Genomic DNA, 10,000 nt, shown 5'->3' with positions numbered 1-10,000 from the left:
ATAATAATAACAATAATGATAGTAAAAACAATAATAATAATAACAATAATAATAATAATAACAATAATAATAATAACAATAATGATAATAATAACAATAATAATAACAATAATAATAATAATAATAACAATAATAATAATAATAACAATAATAACAATAATAATAACAATAATAACAATAATAATAACAATAATAATATTAGTAATAATAATAATAATAACAATAATAATAATAATAATAATAGTAATAATAACAATAATAATGATAATAATAATGATAATAATAATGATAATAATAACAATAATAATAACAATAACAATAACAACAACAATAATAATAATAATAATAATAATAATAATAATAATAATAATAATAATAATAATAATAATAATAATAATAATAATAATAATAATAATAATAATAATAATAATAATAATAATAATAATAATAATAATAATAATAATAATAATACATATATCCAGAATGAACCATTCTTTGATAGAATAAGATTTCTGAAATTAATTACTGTTTTTATGGAGCCTTGCAAAGCCGTGGGATTTTCCTTATTTCCTTTTTCAATTTAATCCTTATTTTGAAAACATACATTATTTACTATTCTCTTTTAAATTCTACTCTATGGCAAAACCTATTAGGTCAACAAACCTTTTATTTCACCATACTCAGTCAACATAACCTTAAATCTAGGAAACAGTGCATTTGCGCAAGGAATAAAGCTAATAGATCATTAGGTTACATTACTAGGACAGTTACTAGTAGAAGTGCAGAGGTAATTATCAAACTTTATCTAGCGTTAGTTAAACCCATCCTTGACTATATGGTACAGATTTGGTCTAATAGAGGTGATCTAATATAGGTGTTTAAGTGGATCAAAGGCTTTAACAAAAGTGACGTAAACAAGGTCATCATATTGAGACAACAGAGCAGGGCTCGCAGTAATGGATTTAAACTGGGCAAATTTAGGTTCAAGAAGGAAATAGGCACGAATTGGTTTACTAATAGTTGTTTTAAGAAACTGTTAGACAACTTTATGGATGGGGATGGCAGGTGGTGATGGACAGGGAACTGCCTAATGGTCTCTTGCCGTCTCCTTATTTCTTATGTTCTCATATAACTTAACTTGTTATACTTAATCAACTGGATATCGTTGTAAAGACCATGCCCTTTCTGTACACTTTTTCATATTCTGAATTTAAAGAGGAACTACCATCACTGGGGTAAATGGGCCTTATAAAAGTTATTCATGTAATAAAAATTATGTTACAACTGGTAAATAAAATTCTGGTAAAATGGAGGTAGGTATGTATTCAGGGCAAAAGTGAAATATTTTAAAACCAATTTCAATTATAAAGTGAATAACTTTTATATGGCCCATTTACCCCCAGTGAAGGCCCGATTACCTGATCCTACGGTATGTTTGCTATATTTTTACCCTGTGTCATGTTGCCCAACGCGCATGCAAACTTTTTAAAACTCTTCAATTTATCTAATACAATTTCCGCCACAGAGAGCTCCTCCCCGAAATATTATCGGCGAATGGTCTTTGAAGCAGCAAAACAATTTTGTCTTTTTCCTCTTGGTTCCTCGCTGGCAGATACAAAATTACTTCAAGAAAATATTTCGGAAGTGTTATGTTGACTGTGTCTGGCAAAGTGGACACGAAATGTACCTGCATACTATTTTTTTTTTAGTTGTGTTCTTTGTTTATTTTTTGTGTCGTTCTTCCTTCCTTCCTTATTCCTTTCTCTCTCTCTCTCTCTCTCTCTCTCTCTCTCTCTCTCTCTCTCTCTCTCTCTTCCTTTCTTTTCATTTCATTCTTTTATTTTATTTTTCTTCCCTTTCTGCCTTTTTTACCTTTCCCAAATAAAATATTCTATGCCAAGCAAAAGAACTGAAAAATTAAACAAGATTAAACATGAGAAAGATATCCATAGCCCATTTCCAGGCGCGTTGCCTGAAGAGCGCTTTTATATTTTATACTAAACTTTTTTTATTTACAGTCCTGTTATCAATTTTCTTTCTTTCATCTTTTCTTTCCCCACGGAAATACTGTATGAAAATAAAAGAAATAAGAAATTAAATTAGATAAGATATATGAGAAAGACACCTTTAATTTATTTGAAATCATGTTACATGTCTGATATATTTACAATTTTTAATTTCCTTTCGTTTTTATATCCCCTGTCAATGAGGGAATTCTTTGCTTTGTTCTAACCCTTTGAATGTGTTGCAATTTAACAAGAAATAAAACAGCCTCTCTTGAAAAATCAGGTCAACATGATATTTCTATTAAAACGGTGAAAAAAACATGTTGCACTGTTTTAATGTTGATCGTAATGATTATCAATAATTTCAAATGCATCAAATGCAATAGCCACTATGGATTTTTTTCTTTCTTTGTCGTAGAATAGGCGGTTGGAAAAATTGTCTCTCTGTACATACATACATACATACATACATATACCAAAGACTTTTCCCCCCCTTTACGCGGGAGGTAGCCAAAAAAACAAAGGCATAGAAACCACTCCTACCCATTCCATCCCCTACATACTCCACTTCCCTCCACCTTCCTCCCTCCCTCTTATCTTAGCACCTTCTGGATGACGGGTCATCCCTGCATCTTGTCCACTGCCCTGGGTCAGAAGCAATGTCGCAAGATACAGCACATCCACAGCAAGGACGTTTCATTAAATCGATTGGATATAAGTAAAAATTGTTTAATCCCATTTGATTCTTCATAATTCTGACAAAATATAAATTATGGTCGACTAGTCCCTTTGTTTTGCCAAATTCGGAATATTTTCAGATCCACTCCACCTGTTTCCAATTTTCTGTTTCAAAAGAAAAAATCATTTGTATAATGTAGACAATTCTTTAATATCTGATGCCATTCGCAAAATTTTCACTATACACACAATCTTTTCTTTTCTCAATTGCGATCTATTCTTGATATGATATTATTTATTTTTGACTGGATCTGTTAGTGGTCAAAAGGTGAAATCATTAATCCTCACATTTTATTCTCACTTTCTAAGGATAGAGCTGAAATGCTTAGTGATTTAATGCATTTACTTGGACCATTTTCATACGTTTCAAATGGAAAGGATTAATGTGATGCAGCAAAAGAATGTGAAATAAGCGAGACTGTTCTTTTCCCATGGCTTGGAGAAAAGAAAAGAAAATGAAAATAAAAAGAAAGAAAAAAGAAAAAGAAAAAGAAAATGAACTAAAAAAGAAAATAGCCACAAAAATATATATATGAAAAAAAAAGAATAATAAAAAAAAAAAGAAACTTCTGGCAACCAACTCTTGTAAACATAAGGGCTAATTGTGAGTGAACTTTCCTGAGAATGCAATCAGACATTATGAACAAACGTACGAAGCACCACGAACAAACCATGGCAAACAATTCGCAGGTGTTCCTGACCATGTGGGAAATGTGTTTCTTTTCAAGGGAATCTCTCATTACGTCACCTAATTAGTAATTGCTCGTCCCGGCACCTGTGGACACCTCTCGTTTAGTTGTTTGTGTTTGTTCATAGGTTTGCGCGTGGCAAGGGGCAGTCCTGGGCAGCTCTCGGGACCTTTCCCTCGGTCTGTTCTTACGAGATGTGTGGCAACTTACCACTACTGCAGTGTCCCCTTAACGCATATAGCATTGTTTTAAATTAAATTACTAATCTTGGTAAAATTATTATATGTGTCAATTATAATCAAAATTGTATATTGTAAATATTGTTGTCATATACAAGATAGCCCGTATATTGTAAAAAAAAGCATCTGTGATATTTTTGCATAACTTGTACAAAGTAATAAAATATTTATTGTATATAATTTATGTCATGGCGGACGGGAAAATCAATATCCAAATCCCCCCCCTCCCTCCCTCCCTCTCCCCCATCTTATCTATCCTGCTCTCTTACTAACTAATATCAAGTCCAGAGAAAATAAAAATTAATTTAATCCTTCACTTACGGACAATATCTTTCCCATGCTTTGGTAACTAACCACATCAAATGGTATCAAATTCATAATCATATAATGTGGTAAGGTGTTGTTTAGCTACGGCACAACCCGTCACCTTTACCCTATGCACTTGGATGGCCAGAGAGGTTGGCAGTCCTCATTAACTATTAACAGTTGCACCCAGATTGTCGACGAGTTACAATGATAAAGCATAATTATTAACAGGAGGTCTTTTGGTCCATAGGAGGGTTCTGTTAGGTCAGGTTAGGACGGAGAGGAGGTCGCCAAATTAATGAAGCGGCCTTGCTGTGGATGTGCTGTGTCTTGCGACACTTCTGACCCATGGCAGTGGACAGGATGCAGTGATAACCTGTCATCCAGGAGGTGCCAAGATGAGAGGGAGGGAGGAGGGTGGAGGGGGATGGAGTACGTAGGGGATGGAATGGGTGGGAGTGGTTTCTATGCCTTTTTCTTTTTGGCTATCCCCGTGTAAGGGGGGAAAAAGCCTTTGGTATATGTATGTATGTAGGTTAAGACCTTTATACTCTCTTGGCGGTCAAAGAGATAATGACACCAGATTCTACCTGTTTAGCGTCTATCTTTTTCATGAGTATCACTTTTGCTGCGTTTGGTGATTTTAGCGTTCATTCTAGCTATCGTTAACCAATTTTATTCAGTTGCAGGGAATTAATCCTCAACAGCATTTTTCAATATTGCCTTTTAGTTATATCCTGGCTGTCCCAAGTTGATTTTGTTTTACTGAAGAAACACTTTTCTTCGGTCAAAGGGACTTGTCTTTGCAGGGAATTACTCCTCAGCTGCATTTTTCAATGTTGCCTTTTAGTTATATTCTGGCTGTCCCAAGTTGATTTTTTTTACTGAAGAAACACTTTTCTTCGGTCAAAGGGACTTGTCTTTGGCAGATTTTTACTTGTATTTTTATTCCTACCAGTGCCAGGCGGTTTTATTTGTCCAGTAAGGCCCGAGTCGATTAATTGTATACAGTTAAGTTGTTACTTATATCTGTAATTCTTCTACCACCATGCAATTCTGTTCAATTTAAGGGAACCCAATTGTTCAGTAAAACAACTCAATTCTTTATTATTATTATTTGTTTAACTTTTGCCTTTATTTTGGTTTCCACCACACAGTTCAATTCATCTTGCGGAATCGAAAATTCATAAAATTCTAATCTGAAGGCATAACACCGTCTCATCGTCGAGACCTCGAGGAGCTTCGCTCACTGAAACTCTTGCGAGACCTTAGGGATTCTTTTCTGATCTTATTCACATGAAGAACAAAACCCGGACGAAAGGGACTGACCTCTACTTCACCGGATGACATTGTTCCTCTTGTTCTGACTACCGCCAGGCGATTTTATTTACATCTTCGGAAGCAAGGGGGTTTTGACCGTACTCACTTAGCTCCTGTTGTGCCGGGTGGCACATTTTCACAACTCCTCTGATTGTGTCTGCCGGTATTTTTTTTTTTTTTTTTTTTTTTTTTTTTTTTTTTTTTTTTTTAAGGCAAAAGCTGTCACAGTATTTGGTAATGGCGATGACATGGCGTTCGGTAGATGTAATAGCGACTGGTAAAGGCAAATGGTAATGATATTTGTCGCTCTTTATATCATTCGCGTACCTTCGGCTTTGGACCACTGAAGATTTTCAGCTAACCTCTTTGATGCCGGGGATTTCCTTTGCGTTGCAAATATATATATATATATATATCTATATATATATATATATATATATATATAGATATTTTTTTATATATATATATATATATATATATATATATATATATATATATATGTATGTATGTATATTTCTTTTGCAAGATGTTCCACGTAGCCGAATAAATTCGATCATTGTCTGCACGTAAGGTATTCTAAAGAATTTATTCGGGGTTGTCTGATCGTAATAATCTTGTAACCATATCTGTACAAGAAGTTCCTCTCAGTCTCATAGAATTGTCTGTAGCCTTCTAGAATGAGATACCTAAGAGTTGAGCCGAGAACGTCTGACCGAGATCTCTTAGCCACTTCTGGAAGAAGCTGATTAAAATCACCTGACGTCTGCCACAATAAAGTCCTCAAAAGTCCAATTGAGATGCTGGCGTCTACATGGCGACAGATAATAAGGATAGTTACGATGTTATATACTTTGACTTAAGCAAAGCTTTCGACAAGGTGCCCTACCAGAGACTACTAATTAAAATCAAGGCCCAAAGCATAGGAGGAAAAGAGTTTGAATGGATTAAAGTGTGAATTAGTGAAAGAAAACAGCTGGTTACCAAAGTTGTAAAGTCCAAATGGTGTAGTGCTACTAATTGAGTTCCCCAAGGCTCGGTTTAGGTTCCCGTATTATTCAATATATAAACGACTTGGACAATAAAATTGATAGTGATGTTAGTAAGTTTGCGGATGACACTAATATGGGACGCCATATTAGGTCGCAAGAGGATCTTAATAGATTCTTTGCATGATCAGAGAAATGTACCTCAAAATCTCAAAGTACAGTTTGTTAAACGTAGGATTACACAACCATGGTAACAGGTATAGCTTAGATAACGCCATATAAATAAAAAATAAAAAATAAAAAACATAATTTGAAAAAGACTTAGGAGTGTTAGTCTTGACCTTGAATCCAGGAAACGATGCACCAGTGCCAGGAATAAGGCTAACAGGTCATTAGGGTTTATTGCTAAGACGGTTACAGAAATACAGAGATAATAAATTGTCAAACTCTATCTGGCTGCGGTACATTTTTTGTGTCCATCCTATAGAATGGACATTAATTCACTAGAATCAATACAGAGGAGAATGCCCAAAGTAATACAAGGGCATATAGATTTATTATACGAGGACAGGCTTAGGGACCTTAACTTACACTTTCTGGAAAGTGAGGGATGATCTAATAGAGGTATTCAAATGGGCCAAGGGCTTTAACAAGGTTGGTGCAGGAAAGGTCATCATATTAAGACAGCAGGGGAGGACTCGTGGTATTTACTTTGAAGTGGACGAATTTAGGTTTAAGAAGGAAATAGGCAAGAACTGGTGTTAGGATGATTGTCCTCATTCCTCTCTTCCTTACCTCTTCTACTGGCCCATCCCACGACCTTAACGACCTACAAGGAGGTCGGATCGACCAAAGCTTCCTTGAGGCCCACGGGGTGGGGAGTGGTGTGGGGAACAAAACTCTCTTGAGGAAGTTACGTGCAGTGTCAGCATTGGTCCCGGGGATGACTAACCTGCACCTCGGCCAGTCACGTGAAGATGAACAGTGGGTTCTTTGAGGAATGCACACCTCATACTTGGTGACTCAGCTTCATGAGAACATTTTTGCGTCTGACTTCCCAGGCATCGACTTTGCCCTTGCGCCAAATAATGGCACGGGTCATGAACCTGCCCGTGTATATAAAGACCGGACGGAACGCCGAAGATTCAGATCGCCTCGAAGCATCACACTGTGAGCCTGGTTCTCTACTTCCTTGTTTTCTCACCTCCTCTCCTATTCCCAGCAAGCAGATCAAGTTAGGACATGACTTGAAAAACACAGTCGTCACCTCCCTTGTCGACTCTTTCCCTCCCCCCCCCCCATTTTTCTCGTGCTTAGAGCGAGCCCTATCATATTATTGGCCCCCAACATTTATTTCTAAACAAACAAATTCTGTACATCAGAGATTGCCTTCAAACCAGCCTAACAAGTGGTTTAACAACAGATCGATTAACGAATGGAATATACTTAGCCATGCAGTGAGCGCTGGAACAATTGGTTGTTTTATTTGAAAATTTGATAATTTCATGGATATGAATGATAGGTGGTAAGAGAAATGGAACTACCTAGTGTAGGCTTTATGGTTTCTTGCAGTCTCCTCTATTCTTATACCCTTATGAAGCTGAATGAGGTGATATCATGAACACTTCTGGATGTGTGGTTTCCAGAAGCTAAATGAAATCACCTGAAGTTTGCTGAATCAGGATCCCCAAGGCTGATCGAGAGAAAAAAAACAATATCCTTTTACAGATAAGGAATCCTCCTAAGACGAATAAAGCCGTCTGTCTTCGAGAAGAACGAGGTCCATAAATGGGAAAAAAAGGAAGATCCAATGGACTAAATAGCTTATTCGGTATGACTGTCTGTCTGTCTCTCTCTCTCTCTCTCTCTTTCTCTCTCTTTGTCTCTCTTTTTTAGGGCGAGGAGGTGACGACGAAGGGAATTGACAAAAGAACGAAGGAATGACTACAGTAGAATTTAAACGCCAAATTAAAAACGCCTAACCCTTTGCCGCCTAAGTACTAATCACATCTTATCTTGGTGTCGCCAGGTGATATAATTCAATTAAGTTAATTCCCCATCGAAGCTAAAGGATTTAAAGGTTTCTCTACTTCCAGAGACCAAACGAGCCGCTCTACATACAAAATCCAGCGAGCGACGGTGAGCTACAATCATTTCCCTCAAGCGATTTCGTTCAGCTTAGGGAAATTTCCCGATCTTCATGGAATAATAACCGCAAAAGGCACCAAAGTCAATTAAGGACGGTAATGTGAAATTTAACGCAACGATGCCGGCACGGGAAGCTTTTTTTTTTTTTTTTTTTTTTTTTTAAGGCAAAAGCTGTCACAGTATTTGGTAATGGCGATGACATGGCGTTCGGTAGATGTAATAGCGACTGGTAAAGGCAAATGGTAATGATATTTGTCGCTCTTTATATCATTCGCGTACCTTCGGCTTTGGACCTTGAAGAGAGGAAAAAAGTCCCTTCTTACAAAGGATTACAAAGGCGGAGCATGCCGACAGGAGACCTTTTGATCCATATCTTTCAGCGTTATTTCTAACATAGTTTTCTCCTGCTTCGCTTCTTTAAAATCTATCTCATCGAACCAAAGGTCATCAAGGGTAATGGAACCTTAGAACTGATAGCCACATTCTCTTCTTTTCTATCAAGGACTAAATGAAATTAATTTCATGTTGGTGAGGTGGCATTTCTAATTCGGAGATTGACGCTACCTCAGGAACTTTACCACTTAACACTTTAAATTCAGATGACAAGATTCTTGTCATTTGGTCAAATAAAACAAAAAATCATAAAACACCAAAATGTTTGATCAAACACCAGAAAAATATGACGTCAGTCCTCGCGTGGTCAAGCCGCATCAGATGATATTCGGATGTACGGGCCGGCGCGAGGCCTACCATATCCGTTTTTTCGTATCTACACCAAGCGGCTGACATGAGTTGAATGGGTTAAGCAATATTTTCTCCTTATAGAATACTATAATGCATGCATACTATAACAAGCACACACACACACACACACATACGCGCACACACACACATAACACACACACACACACACAAACACACACACACACACACACACACACACACACACACACACACACACACACACACACACACACACACACACACGCATAAGCACACACATAAACATACACTCACACCCACACCCACACACACGCATAAACACACTCATACACACACACACACACACACACACACACACACACACACACACACACACACACACACACACACACACACACACACACACACACACACACACACACACACACACACACACACAGAGAGAGAGAGAGAGAGAGAGAGAGAGAGAGAGAGAGAGAGAGAGAGAGACAGACAGACAGACAAATTATTTGCATAGAACCAGAGAAGAAAGCTCAAGAGAATATATATTTGAAATATCATTGAAAAGATAAATGAATTATGCGCGTCACTGATCGTAAAGGGGCTCCAAAGACCAAGATGGAAGTAAAATGTAAAGAGCAAATACGTCCCTCCAAAGTCGGACCAAATTTATTTCTCGTAGTTAAACAAGCACTGTAATGTATTCGCATCAACGCAGATCAACGCTTATACACACAAACGTACTTATGTATGTGCATATGCCTATATATATATATATAAATATATATATATATATATATATGTACACATACACATACACGTACATGTACACAGGCACATGCAAC

Source organism: Oratosquilla oratoria, chromosome 13, assembly GCF_046742065.1.
Source record: "Oratosquilla oratoria isolate Oo_2021 chromosome 13, ASM4674206v1, whole genome shotgun sequence".
Lineage (NCBI taxonomy): Eukaryota > Metazoa > Arthropoda > Malacostraca > Stomatopoda > Squillidae > Oratosquilla > Oratosquilla oratoria.
This window is presented reverse-complemented; position numbering follows the sequence as displayed.